The sequence below is a fragment of the Carlito syrichta genome, unplaced genomic scaffold (genome assembly GCF_000164805.1).
Source record: "Carlito syrichta isolate Samal-C Ts95f unplaced genomic scaffold, Tarsius_syrichta-2.0.1 Scaffold288963, whole genome shotgun sequence".
NCBI lineage: Eukaryota > Metazoa > Chordata > Mammalia > Primates > Tarsiidae > Carlito > Carlito syrichta.
This window is the reverse complement of record NW_007233059.1, coordinates 55,838-71,467: the sequence shown is the minus strand read 5'-3', so window position 1 is coordinate 71,467 and position 15,630 is coordinate 55,838.

Here is a 15,630-nt window from a genome sequence, read left to right as displayed (position 1 = left end):
CCAAGAGCTATATTACACAGCCATTTTACATTTTTTTAAAGTGGTAAACATGAACATGTGAACTAACATACAACCCAAATAATTTGCTTTCTTTTTTTTTGAGTTGGAGTCTCACTCGGTCACCCAGACCGGAGCACAGTGGCCGCTCCCAGCCACCGCAGCCTCACCTGCCATCCTTCCGCCTCAGCCTTCCAAAATAATTTGCTTTCTTACAACACATGACCAGTCTTGCTCCATCTAAAACCCTACCTACTACCAACTCACTCCAAGGTTATTGTGAAGCAAATGCCAGACATTATTGCATTTCATCTGTAAATATTTCAAGACTTTTTTTCAAAATGATCATAATGCAAAAATGGACAATAAGTCCTTAACATCATCAAATATTCAATGAGTTCACATTTCTCTGCTTCTCATGAATATTTTCAGCTTCTTTATTTGAATTAGGACCCAAATAAGGCACAGTACATTGCCACTGAGCAACATGTCTTTTAAGTCTACTTTAATCTATAGGTTTCTCTTCCATTCCTTTTTTTCTCTTGCAATCCTTTTGTTCAAGATACCAGCTCCATTGGCCTGTAGAGTTTACTATAACCTGGATTTGCAATGGTGTCATTTAGCATGGTTCTTTATCTCTTATGTTTCCCATAAATTGTTACTTGAACCTAAAGGCTTAATCAGATTTAATCTTTTTTGTTTGTTTTGCAAGATGTGTAGCAAATAATTTAATCCTGTGCAAAAAGAGGTCTGGCCTTTGCCCTCAGTTTTGAAAGTTAATTTATAACCCTTGGAATTTCATCCTTGAGAGGAGTGATTTTGTTTGCATTGGGACCTTGGGTCAAGCTGGATGCCATAACAATGTGATATAGGTGGACACTTTCGGTCACATATAATTAGCTCAGCTTTCAGAGGGGCTGGAGACTGAGAAGTCATGTGGGCAGCCAACCAAATAAATCTCTGGACAGGAAGACTCAGGTGAGTTTCCCTGCTTGGCAATAATCTGTGCATATTGTCACATACCAATAGTGGGAAAGTAATGGTGACCAAAGTTCCACGGGGAGAGGACAGATAGAACATCTATACTTGGAACTTTTCTAAACTCTGCCCTACATGCTCTTTTCCTTGACTACTCCTAATCTGTATCCTTTAGCTGTATGTGTGACCATTGCCATAACAACTTTTGGTGAGTTCTGCAAGTCCTGCTAGCAAATTATCAAAACAAAAGCGTAGTATTGGGAATCCCCAAACTTGCAACTGATGCCAAAAGTGAAGGCAGTCTTGTGAACTTCCCCCTAAACTTCCCACAAGACCACTAACTACACTGTGGTGATGCCTATCAGGAGGTACATGTTATCTGGCCAGTTCTTTTTCTGCTGTTATCAGCCACTTGTGATCACTGCTTCAGATCATTAACTCTTCTGGGACTTCAGAATGATGATATTCTATTTCTATCATTTCTTATTTATTTACTCGAGTCTTTCCCTTCATCAGTTGTCTGGTTATCTGATATAGGCAATAAAGGAAATACAAGAAAAAATCCTTAATTGTTTTCTTTCATTTATCAGTTTTCAAAATTAAGAGGTAACCCTTTACATTCTCCAAAGTGACCAATGACTTTTTTTCTTGATGCCATGAATTTAAGCACCAATCCATTGCGTTATTATCATTATTGATGTTAATCTTTGACCACCTTTGGCCAGTAAGTGCTTATCTAAATTGACTCCTGAATCCTTTTGACATGATCCTAGTGCTCTTTGACAGCTTCCTCGCTTTCCGGTACCACAAGATGCTTCAGGCTTATCCGGCATATTTCCTGTTTCAGATCTGAACTCAACCATTTCTCAAAGAAGCTCTCTTTCAAGTTGAGTTCTTCCAGAAAATAGACTTTGAGTTGAATATTTACGTGCAAAAAGTTGATTGAGGATGTCCCTTAAAATTAACACCTGTAGGGAAGGGTCAAAAATAGGACTGGGCAGAGAAAGTTGAGCCACAGTGCAGACCAATTCCACAAACAGGGCTGGAGATGGTCTAACCCTCTAAGAAAGAGAGCCTGAACTTTATCATCTACATTAACCAGTCATTGGATGTGGGCTGCTCCTGGGGAGAATAGTGTGATCTTGGATAATGTGGCTATCTTCATTTTAGAGCAGTGGGTCTTAATCAAGGCAATTTTGTTCCCCAGGGAACATGTGGCAATCTCTGGAGACATTTCTTGGTTGTCATAACCAAGGGAAGGGTACTATTGGTACCTAGTGAGTAGAAGCCAGGGATTCTACTAAACATCTTCTAATACACAGGTCAACCCCAACAACAAAGAATTACCCTGTCCAAAATGCCAGTAGTGCTGAGGCTGAGAAACCTTGGTTTAGGGCAATGCCCAGAGAGTGACTCAGGTGAGAGCCAACAGTTGCCAATGTTCCCAGCATCTGGGTAAACGAGCCCTGAGTTCTGAAAAGGGAATCTGGGTGGCACACCACAGCAACCACTACCTGTCTTGATTACTTTTAGAGAAAACTAGTACATAGAGACCTCAGTCTGGCTTCTAGGAGTGCCTGCTACCGCCATTTTTGTCTCTGTTTCTAAGCCCTTTTAGGGGACAGAGCTAGGAAACTTTTAAAATATACATAATTCATTCATACCAACAGTCCCAATTCAAAATCAAGACGACAGGTATAATCCATCCTTTTGAGAAGTTTAGAAATGAATTGGTCCTAAGAAGTTTCCTGAAAGCCATCTGGGTAAGACCTTTTTGAATTTCATTGTTTGCATATTAGGAGTTATAAAAGTAAAGGAAAACTTTGCAGGAAAATGTCCCAAAATAATCCAGAGTATTAACATTAGAGTAGCCTTAGAGATCACCTAGTGACAAAAATTGATTTTTCAAATGAAGAAAAGGAAGCCTGGAAAAAGTTCAGTGAACTCCTCTAAGTTCCATAGCTACTTAGTGCCCTAGGCAGGATCAGGTTCCCTGTCTATTCATCTTCTTGTTTCTTTTTTTCCTGCATCGCCACTCTGACCCTTCTCTTTAGGATGACTGCTCCCATGTTGCAGAAGAAGAAGACAAAATACAGAGGACCAGAAAGGGAGATGAAACATACTCCCAATTTCATAGTACTTGGTGGAAGTGAGAACTCAGAACACAGAACTGTTTAAAGGAAGCACTGCTTAGCCACTGTCAGTGGAAACATCCGTTTAATTGGTTTCCCAACGCATTATTAGATCGGGTTACACTTTCCACATTCTCTCCCTCGCTCTTGCGAATGACGAGGCAGTTACAAACTACCAAATAGATTGGTCAAGGTTGGGACCTCAAAAGAAAAGAGTTCAATTAACCAGTCCACATAGGAATGGAGTGATTGATTTGGTCTCATTAGAAGTATACACAAAAGCAATCATTTAAACTGGTAACATGATATACGCCTTACTCCTTTTCAAATGATGGCCTTTCTAAGAAATCTTTCTTTCTTTCTTTCTTTTGAGTTGAAGTCTCACTCTGTCATTCAGGTTGGAGTGCGGGCATGCTGCTCACGGCCACAGCAGCCTCAACCTGCTGGGCTCAGGCGATCCTTCCATCTCAGCCTTCCAAGTAATTGGAACTACAGGTGTGTGCTACCATGCCTGGCTTATATTTTTATTTATTGTAGAGATGAGGTCTCACCAAGTTGCCCAGGCTGGTCTCTAACCCCTGAGCTTAGGCAAGTCTCTCATCTTGGCCTCCCAAAGTGCTGGGATTACAAGCTTGAGCCACTGTGCCCGACCCCAGGAACTTTCTTCTTTCAATCCCTCCCTAGGCAAACGAATCTGAACTCTTCTTGTCTTAGTTAGTTGTTTATTATTTCTTCCAGGGCATCTTAAACTTTTCCACTGAAGTACTGAGAGGGAAGAATGCAAACTGCGCGCGCGCGCACACACACACACACACACACACACACACACACACACACACAACAGCATGCACACATGTGTGCACACATAGCCTTGGGGAAGTGACCCAAAACAAAATTCTTGGGAAATTCAAAATTTTTCCAAAGTCCTGTGTTTATCTTAAAAACTCATTCTAGTCTCACCACCTACTGTTTTTCTTAAAGAAACAGAAGCTTAAAAGGGAAATTGACATTCCAAAAGATGCAGTATGTTTAACAAGAGCTTGAGAAATCATCCCTCCTCCCTACTCATGACATACTCTTCATATCCCCATTTGAGAAACTATACTTGAAAAACCAGTTATATAATAAATTTCTATTGCCCTGAGGTCGAATCCAAACTCTTAAAAGTGGTTTGCCATTTTTTTTTAAACTTGCCTTTTATCTATTAACTCAAACAATATTTGCAGAACTACTATTTTCTTGCTTTTATTTAGCAAAATCACTAGTGAAGCTGTTATAATCAATATTTTCATGTAATTTGAGTTTTATCAATATTGATGATACAAAAAATTAAAAGTTTATTCAAGCTATATAAAATTATATTTCAATCAAAAATATAATATTAAAGCAAATGTGAAATTGTTTTTCATATATTATCAAAAAAGTTATGTCTCAGCTAAGTGTTGTGGCCCATGCCTGTAAACCCAGCACTTTGGGAGGCCAAGGCAAGAAGGTCACTTGAACACAGAAGTTTGAGACCATCCTAGGCAACATCATGAGAACTCGTGTCTACAAAAAATCAAAAATTAGCTGGGTGCAGTGGTATACACCTGTAGTCCCAGCAACTCAGGAGGCTGAGGTGGAAGGATCGCCTGAGCCCAGGAGATTGAGGCTGCAGTGAGCCAGGATCAGAGCCAGGCACTCCAGCCTGGGTAACATAGTGAGACATCAACTCATAAACCAAAAAAGTTATGTCTCTTCTAAAATATTCAAAAGCGTCTATTAAAATTAAAATGCAAAATATAAATTAAAATTAAGAATTATCATTTGGGAATGGCACAGTTCACAAACCTTTATAGCATTCAAATGTAACCGCTTGCTGTTTTGAGAACATAAGGCAAGAAATGTGGGAAAAAATGTGTTTTTTTTAGTTGAAATCTCACACTCACAGCACGCTCACAGGCACCGCAGTCTCAACCTGCTGGACTCGGGTGATCCTTCTGTCTCAGCCGCTGAAGTGACTGGAACTACAGTCACGTGCCACCACACTCAGCTAATTTTTTGATTTATTTGGAGAAAAGATCTTGCCAAGTTGCTCAGGCTGGTCTCAAACCCATGGGCTCAGGCAATCCTCTCACCTTGGCCTCCCAAAGTACCAGGATTATTGGTGTGAGTCACTGAGCCGTCAAAAAAAATGTTTTCCTGGGGCCTAACCAGTGTTAGTTGTAAGAGTAGACATTGAAGCTTATGGCCATGCTATGTCAGTGCTGAATGCCCAAGTGAGAGAGGGACCCAGGTGTTCTTTGTTTTCTGGTTTTGTTTTTGTTTTGTTTTGAGTTGGAGTCTCACTCTGCCACCCAGGCTGAAGTGCAGTGGCACGCTCCCAGCCACCACTGCCATGACCTGCTGGGCTCAGGCGATCCTTGCACTTCAGCCCTCCAAGTAGCCAGAACTACAGGCGCACACTAGCCCACCAAACTAATTTTTTTTTTAATTATTGTAGAGACAAGGTCTTACCATGTTGCCCAGGTTGGTCTCAAACCTGCAGGCTCAGGCAATCCTCTCCCTCGGCCACCCAAAGTGCTGGTATTATAGGCTTGAGCCACTGCACCCAGCCCAAGATGTTGTGGGGGGGGGCAGGTGTGTTTTGTGATATGTGGGGCCCTCTGTAGCTGGAGTAGCCCTTGTCCCAGTCTGAGGACAGTCAGAAGCCTTTAGAATATGAATGAATATTGGAGTAGAAAGAGTAGACATGAAGAGTGGATAAGTGTGGAAGTCACACCCCCTACCCCTCCAGAGAGTATACAGAATGATAAGAAGACCTAGCATCACAGAGTTTATAAGACATGACCAACACACCCAGGGAAGTTAGTATATAAAGCAGATATGATCATTACTACTTTACAAGTAAGGAAACTGAGGCACAAAGTAACTTAAGGTGACTCTCTTATGGTTACCCAGTTATAACTCGGTACCCAGTCAAGAGAAAAACCCAAGACTCCTCACCCACAGAGCCTTGCTGCCTCGTGATTAGCTTCTTGGTGCTTAGAGTTGCTTCTAGTTTCTTCCAGAGTTTTGTGGCCAGGTAGTGATTGAGTTGAAAAGAATAAAAGAACCATATAGTTTAGCCCTCTTCTGTGTTTCGGGATTTGGAGGTTCAGGGGTGAAGGAAAAGGGAAGTCATTTTGTTAGATGTTTTCTGAACCTGATCATTGAACTTCAACATCTTGGAATCAACATATCCTGAAATGTTTCTGGTCAAATAGTGATTATGGGCACAACAATAAAATTACTGTATTTAGTCTTTTGGTCCGTGGTCAGCATCTTCTTTTATCCTTTAGATTTGGATTTCCCTGGGCTACTGAATGGGGATGTTTTCTGTTCTTATGTGGCAATTTGAGAGGGGTAGCTAAGTAGCATAATTGTTATTTACCATGTGGTATGCTCCATTTGGGCGTTGGGGGCTGAACCTGACAGAAAATTAAATGTGATTTCTGCCCTCAAAGGTCCTCATTTCACTCTCATGAATAGATTTGACATGTAAACACAGGAAGGAGAGGAGAACACCACCTTCGAGGGAAATGGGATAGAGATATAAGACCGACGTCTGTGAGAATGCCTAATAAATTTAGTTAGATGATGAGCTGAAGAAAATTAATATTTCTTTTTTCTTTTCAGTAACGCAAAAGCTACAGACGCTGCCTCTAAAGCTGATCTCCATGCCCCCAATCTTATTCCCCCAAAGTTCTGGTACAAGTTCAGTTATATGGCATCTGCCCACAAGTCAGATTCTTGGTGACATTTTATCGTCTTCACACACAAAAATACATACTCCTCTCTCTTTCCCACTGCCAACTCACCTCTCCAAAAAAACTCAGGGCACTAGAAATAAGCTTCTTTAATCATAGGGATGGATGGATGCCTATTTAGAAAGACATTTATGACAAAATGTGGCTGACCGGTAGAGGGGGCATGGGGCTTACATCTGTTGTCCTTCAAAGAAACCAGAAACAAGGGTGTTTGGGCAAGGTCATAAAGCAGAATATATTAGGTGTACAGCAAATTTACAACCGCTAAAAAAGTTTGTGAACATTCTCTTTATATCTTTACATTCTTGTGTGGGCACATGAAAGAGGAACATTGTGCAGACTCAAGGAATGAATCACTCTTGATTCAACAATATATGACATTTCTTACTTGAGCTCTCTTATATTCAGATTCTTATTACTCAATGATATATGTGTGATTTCATTTTAGCACAGCTTTTCCATTATGACACGCATGTGCAAATTCCTCATGTTGCTATGGCATACTTTGTATGGCAAAATATTTAAATATGAGGTAAACTATTAATTTCACATAACTAGAGATCGTTATCCACAGCAACAACTGCTCTTAGTGACTACCTTCATGGATAAAATGATCTTAGTGACCAGGAGCCTAACCCAATTGTTAAGAGTCAGGCCCTAGAGTCAAACAGATGAGACTTCAAATTCTGGATTCTATCATATGCTAGCTTCATGGACTTGAACAAGTTATGTTAACTCACTTGGCTTTGGTTCATCTGTAAAAAGGGGATTATAGTAGTCACCGAAAGAAGGATTATTGTGTGGTTTAATGATAACTAATAGTAAAAACAAATATCAACACTCTCAACCATGTTTTGTTTTTCTGCTCAAGTGCACAGAATTGGATTATCTTTTATTTGTGACATGCTGCCATTTATCAGCCTAAGTATAGCCCTCTTTTGTTTTTATTTATATACATTTATGTATTTATTTATGCATTTGCTTATTATTAGTAATATAAATACTTTGAGCCAACCACCTAATATGAGTTAGAACATTAACAATCATATACCCACCTATGAGCTTCCCCCAATCCATTTCTCTACCCTCCCTTCCTTGATTCTCACATTTATGGATCACATATTTGAAGTTCAGAAGATCTTAATTTAACAAAATCAAATTTATTAATCCTTTCTCTTACGGTTAAAGGCCTTTTTGTGTCTTTAATAAATTATTCCCTATTCCAAAGTCAGAGAGATATATACCTGTATTTTCTAATAAAATTTATAAAATTTTAACATTTAAGTCCTTAATTTACTTGGAGCTTATTTTTATATATGGCATGAGGTAGGGATCAATATTTTTTTCCTTATAGTTAAGCATTTTGATAAGTTCATGTGTTGAATAGTACAATCTTTCCCCATCGATCTGCCATGCCATTTCTAGCATATATCAAGATTCTATATATAATGGGTCTGTTTTTGAGCTTGTTATTTGCCTCAAGTTTTATTTACTTATTTCTAAACAAATGCCAGACTATATTCATATACTACAGTTTCAAAATAAATCGTTATCAGCAAAACAAAACCAGATCAATAAACATTGTTTGTTATGCCTGTTTTGTATTTCTCAAATTGGTTAATCATGTGATATAACATATTTGATTTTGGTGGTATCTATAATCCAGGTTGTTCTCTTCTTTTGGAGTATTTGTACTCCAGAGATGTCTCATTACTTTGGTCTGAGAGTATATATTTCTCTGATGGTATCAGTTTTTCTGTCTGAACATTTGTAATGGAAAAAAACCAAAGGCTATATCCCAGGCTGTGTCAACATCCAGTGAGTTCAAGGAGAGGGGAAGGAACAAGCACTAGGGTAGAGAGCCCCAAGCACCAGACTATTGTAAATAATTGCTTAGGCTGGATATCATGCCACCAAGCAACTATTCGGGTCAGGGCCCTATCTTTAAACTCACCACACCCCCCATCCTTCAAAGAGAAGCAGCCTGAAGAGAAGGCCCTTCTAGGCTATAATTCACCAGTCTTGGGGATGGAGGGAATGGAATGGTGGGAGAGTAAATACCCAAGCTCAACCAATCCCCACCAGCTTGTTACGTGTTCTTCTGTTCTGTCCTGATCCTTGTGGACACTTATGCCAGTTGTCTGAGCCTTTGCTATTAATTTCCACAGAAGTCTCCTGCCTCAAGCTACGGACTTACATACAGACACACGCATCCATTTATATATACAGCACACACATACACACATACCTGTCCAAACAGTTCCTCCAAGATTGACCTTGGGATAGGCAGTTAATTCCTTATCTTGGGAAAACTTTGGATTTTACATAGATTTATACTAGACAAAATTGTAAAGCAAGTATCCCCTGGGACCTTAGCTGTACAAGGACAGCCCAAGATTCAAAATTTCCTTTACAATGCTAACCTATCTGAGCCTCCCATCCCCATCACTCCCCAAAGGACACTGTTCTGTTTTTGCCTTCTTTGCATTCCATTAATTAAAGTTGATCTCTTCCCTATGCAAATACCTCACTAACCCAATTGCTATGGTCTGAATGCGTGTGTCCCCTCCAAATTCATATATTGAAGCCTAACTCCCAAGGTAATAGTAGCAAGAGGGGAAGACTTTGGGAGGTAGCTAGATTGTGAGGGCAGAGCCCTTATGAATGGGATTAGTATTCTTACAAAGAGGCTGGCGAGAGGGCCCTCATTCCTATCCACCATGTGAGTAAGCAGTAAGAGGTGCCATGTTTGAAGTGGAGAGTGAACCCTCACCAGATACCGAATCCACTGACTCCTTAACCTTGGACTTACCTGCCGCCACAATTGTGAGAAACAAATTTCTATTATTTATAAATTACTCAGTCTGAAGCCAGGTGCAGTAGCTCAAGTCTGTAATCCCAGTACTGTGGGAGGCCAAGGCGAGAGGATTGCCTGAGTCCAGGGGTTCGAGACCAGCCTGGGCAACTTGGTGAGATCTCGTCTCTACAATGAATCAAAAAATTAGCTAGGCATAGTAGAGCGTGCCTGTAGTTCCAGCTATCTGGAAGGCTGAGGTAGAAGGATTGCTTGAGCCTAGCAAGTCGAGGCTGCGGTGGCCGTGAGCATGCCACTGTGCTCCAGCCTGGGTGACAGAGTGAAACTCCAACTCAAAAAAAAAGACTCAGTCTGATGTATTTTGTTATAGCAGCTGGTACAAGCTACAACACCAATCATGAAGTTAATGGGAAAATATTAGATAGCAGAAGGAGGTTTAGAGACTCTCTCTCCAGGTAACCAAAGTACATTTTAATCATGGCTTGTGGGGTTTTTTAAGTTTTCTTTAAAAAAAAAATCCCCTCTATACAGAGATAATAATGGTTTTTGGAAGGCTATCACATCTGCTTTGTTTAATCCAAAGTAATCAGGTGATATAGAAGGGAAGAAACAGTCTGCTAGAGGAGACATTTTCTTTTAGACAAATATAATCTTTCAGCATTCAAACCTCACTGTGTGGAACCACACATCAATAATAATAATTCCTACAAATGCTTACATGGTAACAACAACAATAACCACAGGTCAACTTTTCCCATTTCCAGTGTTGGGGGCACGGCATACATCATGACTCAGCACACATTGAGCCTCGCATAATATGGCCCTCCCCACCCTTCGGCCCCATCCCTCTCCTTCCCACACTACCTCGCCGGAACACCTGCAGCTTTTTCTCACCTCGAGATACTCAGAACCTTTGTTCACTTGTTCTCTCCACATCTCATCCTCTTGCTACCTCTTACTGATTCTTCAGATCTCACCTTAAGTGCCATCTCCTGAGGAAACTTCTTGACCCACAATCCCCAGACTAGATCAGGACTCCTAGGGAGTTCTTTGCCTTTAGAGCATTTACAGCAATTGTGAAATATGTAAAAGGGAGAAATTGGTGTGATACACTGGGGAGCAGAAAAGAATACATTTGGATTCCGCTTTTGAGCAAATATATATGGAGGACTTGTGTTCCAGGCATTGTGTTTGGTACTGGGAATACAGTGGGGGAAGAGGCAGACCTTCCTCTTCACTTTAATCACTCTTTTTTTAGGATAACCTCTGGATCTCATCACCATCTAGAATAATATCTAATATCTATCTCAAATACTTCTATTCAAACATAGAACATGATTCCTTCTCAAGGCCCTTACTCTTATCTAATTCATGCTCCAGATTTTTTTAAAATTTGAAACAAGGTCTTGCTCTGTCACCAGGTTGGGGTGCAGTGGCATGATCATAGCTCACTGCAGCTTCGAACTTCTGGGCCCAAGCAATCCTCCCACCTCAGTCTTCCAAGTAGCTAGGACCACATGCCCGTCTCACTCCAGACAATTGAGTCCACCTCCCCTTTCCCACCTCCTCCAGTCTCATCTAAAGCCTCCTATTCTTCCACTCTCATACTCCCTGCAAATAATCTGCTTCCTACTTCACAGAGGAAATAGACGCCAAGGGTGAAGTTCCTGCACTGTGAACTACCCACGTACCAGCAGGCAAAGCTGCCCTTGTTCCTTCTCCCACCCACCTCCAGGTAAAGGAGGCATCTCACCTCCTGACTAAAGAGTGCCTTGTGTTGTAGATTCCCTTCACCCCATAGGTTATGCCTAATCACCTTTATTTCAACCTTTCCCTCTTCTGGCTCTTTCCAAAAATGCTCAACTCTCTACCAATTAAAACACACTCACACACACCACTACCACCACCATCACTACCACCACCACCAACAAACTTCTCTCTTGGTTCTACATCCCCTTCTATCTTCACTCCTTCACAGACACATTTCTTGAAAGAACAATCTACACTCCTTGTTCTCCCTCACTTCCCACTCGTTTGGCTTCCACCCCCCCGCCCCCGCACTCGGAAACCCTCTGCAAAGATCATCAATTATCTCTTTGTGACTAGATCCAATGAATTCCTTTCAATCTTCATTTTGCTTGACATCTTTTCAGTGATTGAAAGTACTCCTTCCCTTTTGAAATTATCATTTAAGCTTTCCACTCCCTCGATTTTAAGGTATTCTCCCCTCTCCATCCATTCTCCTTTTATTTCTCTGGCCTCTTCTCCTTGCGGATGCAAGGGGATGCTTCTCTGTATTTGCCCACTCCAATGAGCACTAACCAAATACTGTAGGATGCTGCCTTCTCCTTCAATCTTTTTTTTTTTAATTTTGTTTCTAGAGGGTCTCACTATATTGCCCAGGCTGTGGTGCAGTGTCTATTCACAGGCTTGATCATAGTGCACTGTTGCCTTGCACTCCTAGCTTCAGCAATGGTCCTGCCTCAGCCTCCCAAGTAGCTGGGACTGCAGGTGCATGCCACCGAGCCCAGTTTCTTCCACTCTTGATACTCCCATTAAGTGATACAGTCTACATCCTTGACTTCAACTCTTAGGACTACCAGTCTCTAAACTTGCCTCCTAGCTCTCTCCCCAGAGCTCCAGAGTTATGTATCCAGAGCCTGTAAATGGCAGTGCAGAACATGTGACTAGCACAACTCATTTTGCTCCAGTATACAGATATACATTGATTTCTGCAAGTTATTTAACAGTCTTTCATGACATCCTATATATATTAGAGAAACAAAGGCTAGATGTATAAATGAAATAGATTATATGTTCCTTGAGGGCTGGGACCTTATTTTGTCCACCTTTGTATGTTCAATGTCCAGCAGAGAGAATGGCACATGGTAAATTCCTAGTAATGGATTGCATCTGTTCACTCCTCCCAACAACCTGGGAGCAATCTTCAGCATCGCCCTCCTTTTAATTCCTCCCATTTAATCACTGCCCCTGTCAGATTTGTCACTTCAGCGGCTTCCTATCCAGTTGCAACTTCAGAATTTCTCTACAGAGAGGTTTGGGAGCAGTGGTCTTTCTGGAAGGGGAAGACAGGGCCTTCTATGACCTGGTCCCAGGTATCTTCTCGTTTTATCCGTGGACACTCTCATCACCAAGTCTAGATATTCACAACTGATAGTAGTTACCTGAGCATATCATACCTCTTCCTACCTTTGGGACCATTGCTCATGCTGTTTCTTTCTCCTCAAATGCTCATCCAGTCTTTTTCTACCTGGCTCTTATGAGGCTTTTACAACTAACTCTACTCAGCTTTCATCTTTTGGAAGCCTCCCCCAGCTCTCTATGCAAACCTCTTATCTTAGTTCTCACCACATTACATTACAATTATTTATGTGTCTGTCCTCTTCATAATAATTATCTGAGGCAGGTGTTATTATTTAGTGCTATTTAACAGTTAAGAAACAGGTAAAGAGAGGTTAACTTCCCCAAGGTCACCAGCTAGTAAATGGTAGAGTCACAGTTCAAACGTAAGCAGCTGGATTTTAGAGCTCCCTCTCCAACCCATACAATTCTCAAGGGCAAGTTCTGTGCTTTGTTTGTATCCCTGGCATCTACCACTGATGCCTACTACATGAATACAACTAATATCAAACCAAACAGCACTTGTTGAATTCTGCTAAAATGGTTAGGAATTTCAAAAATTACTAAGATCCTTACCCTCAAAGAAGTTCATGATTAAGTGAACTTGGGAAGATTAGTAAAAATACTCCAATAATAGGAATTAACTAAGGGGGAAGTAACTGAGATTTGAGTAGCTAACATATTCAAACATTGATATTAGAATGCCAAGTTCCTCTTTAAAACCTTATCCCAGCAGCATTAATATAGAGTTTTCCTCAAATACATTTTTATATGAAAAACCAAATCAACTGGGCACAGTGGCACATGTCTGTAATCCTAGCTACTCAGGAGGCTGAGGTGGGAGTAACAGTTGAGATAAAGAGTTTGAGACCAGCCTGGGCAACATGGTGAGACTCTGGTGTCAATAATAATAATAATAATAACAAAAAAGAAAAAACAAATCCAATGAATGTTGACCAATACATCATGGAAGTTAAACTGAAAGATGTCTAGTAGCAAGTTCTGGAATTGTGGCCCAGACTTTCCTTATTTATCAATCCACAGTCATGAACCTTTGTATTATCACTAGGAGTGATAATACAAAGAATGACTGCAATAAAGATAGAGAGGGCATGATGGTAGACTCTGTGGATCGCTTAGAAAACTAAAGATTGACCGGGCTCAGTGGCTCAGCCTGTAATCCCAGCACTTTGGGAGGCCGAGGTGAGTGGATTGCCTGAGCCCGGGTTCAAGACCTGCCTGGGCAACTTGGCGAGACCTCATCTCCACTATAAATCAAAAATAGCCGGGCGTGGTAGCGCGCGCTTGTAGTTCCAGCTACGTGGAAGGCTGAGGCGGAAGGATCGCCGGAGCTCAGCAGGTCGAGGCTGTGGTGGCAGGGAGCGGCCATTGCACTCCAGTCTGGGTGACAGAGTGAGACTCCAACTCAAAAAAAAAAAAAAAGGAAAAGAAAACTAAAGATTAGGTAATATGATGGATGACAGGGTTCAAGACGATTCTATTAACTAGAGCAAGGAGTAAAATGAGCAAGGTGACATTTTAACTATCAGAATTTGCATTTATATATCTTTAAAAAAATCAGTTGCCTAAGGAAATTATAAGGGTGACCTAATGCAATAATCATTGTTATTTTAAAAGATCCAAGAGATTTAGGGGACCTTAGTCTCAACTGTGGGTGGCAGCTGCTGAAAAGAAAACTAGCCCAACTTTTGGCTGAATTAGTGTAAGTCCAAAATCAGAATCAAAGGAGGGACTCGTCAATGGCCAGTATTATGCACTGTGTAGTCTACACCTGGGCTTCTGTATTCAGCTTTTGGAACAGTATTGTAAGACAGACATTGACAAACCGTTCTATAGATGCACAGGAAAAAAGTGTAGAGGGTTGAAAACATAGTCAACTAGACAGTGAAGCTGAAAATGCTTTGCCTGGAGAACTGAAGAAAGAATATGACAACAAGCGTGTGTGTGTTTGTAATGTCTCTCACCAGAGGAAGAAACTACAATCTGTGCATAGAAGTTAGAAAGAAGCAGATATGAAGCCAGTGTGAAGAAGTGTTTCCAACTGATGCCAACTGTCTCATAGTAGATTGGGTTCCCGCATGAAGCAGTAAATCAAGGCCTAATGCCACCTGTCAAATGTCTAGAGGATTATGTATCAGATGGGAAGATGGATTCACATGATACTCTCTAAGACTGCTTTTAAATTTAATATACTAAGAAAAGTTGTCATCTGGGAAGAGACACAAAAATTTAGAAATTATTTTCAAAGGTTAGAGAGAACCACATACCCTTCATTTAGAAGATCCATCACAGCTGAAACCAAACTAGGGCTTATTTACCTAAAAACTTCTCTCTAAGTATTGCTTTAGCTGCAACCCATAAGTTTTGGCATGTTGTGTTTTCATTTTCACTTGACTAAATATGTTTTTTAATTTCCCCCTTTTTTGAGATGGGGGTTTTGCTATGTTGCCCAGGCTGGTCTAGAACTCCTGGGCTCAAGCAGTTCTCCTGATTCAGCCTCTTGAGTAGCAGGGATTACAGGTGCACACCACCCCAGCTCTGATTTCCTTTGGTACTTCTTCTTTGGTCTACTGGTTATACAGGAGTTATTTATTCATTGTTATTTAATTTCCACATATTTGTGAATTTTCTAATTTTCCTTCTGTTCCTTATTTCTAGTTTCATCCTATTGTGCTCAGAAAACATACTTGGTGTGATTTCAATCTTTTTTTTTTTTTTTTTGAGTTGGAGTCTCACTCTGTCGCCCAGACTGAAGTGC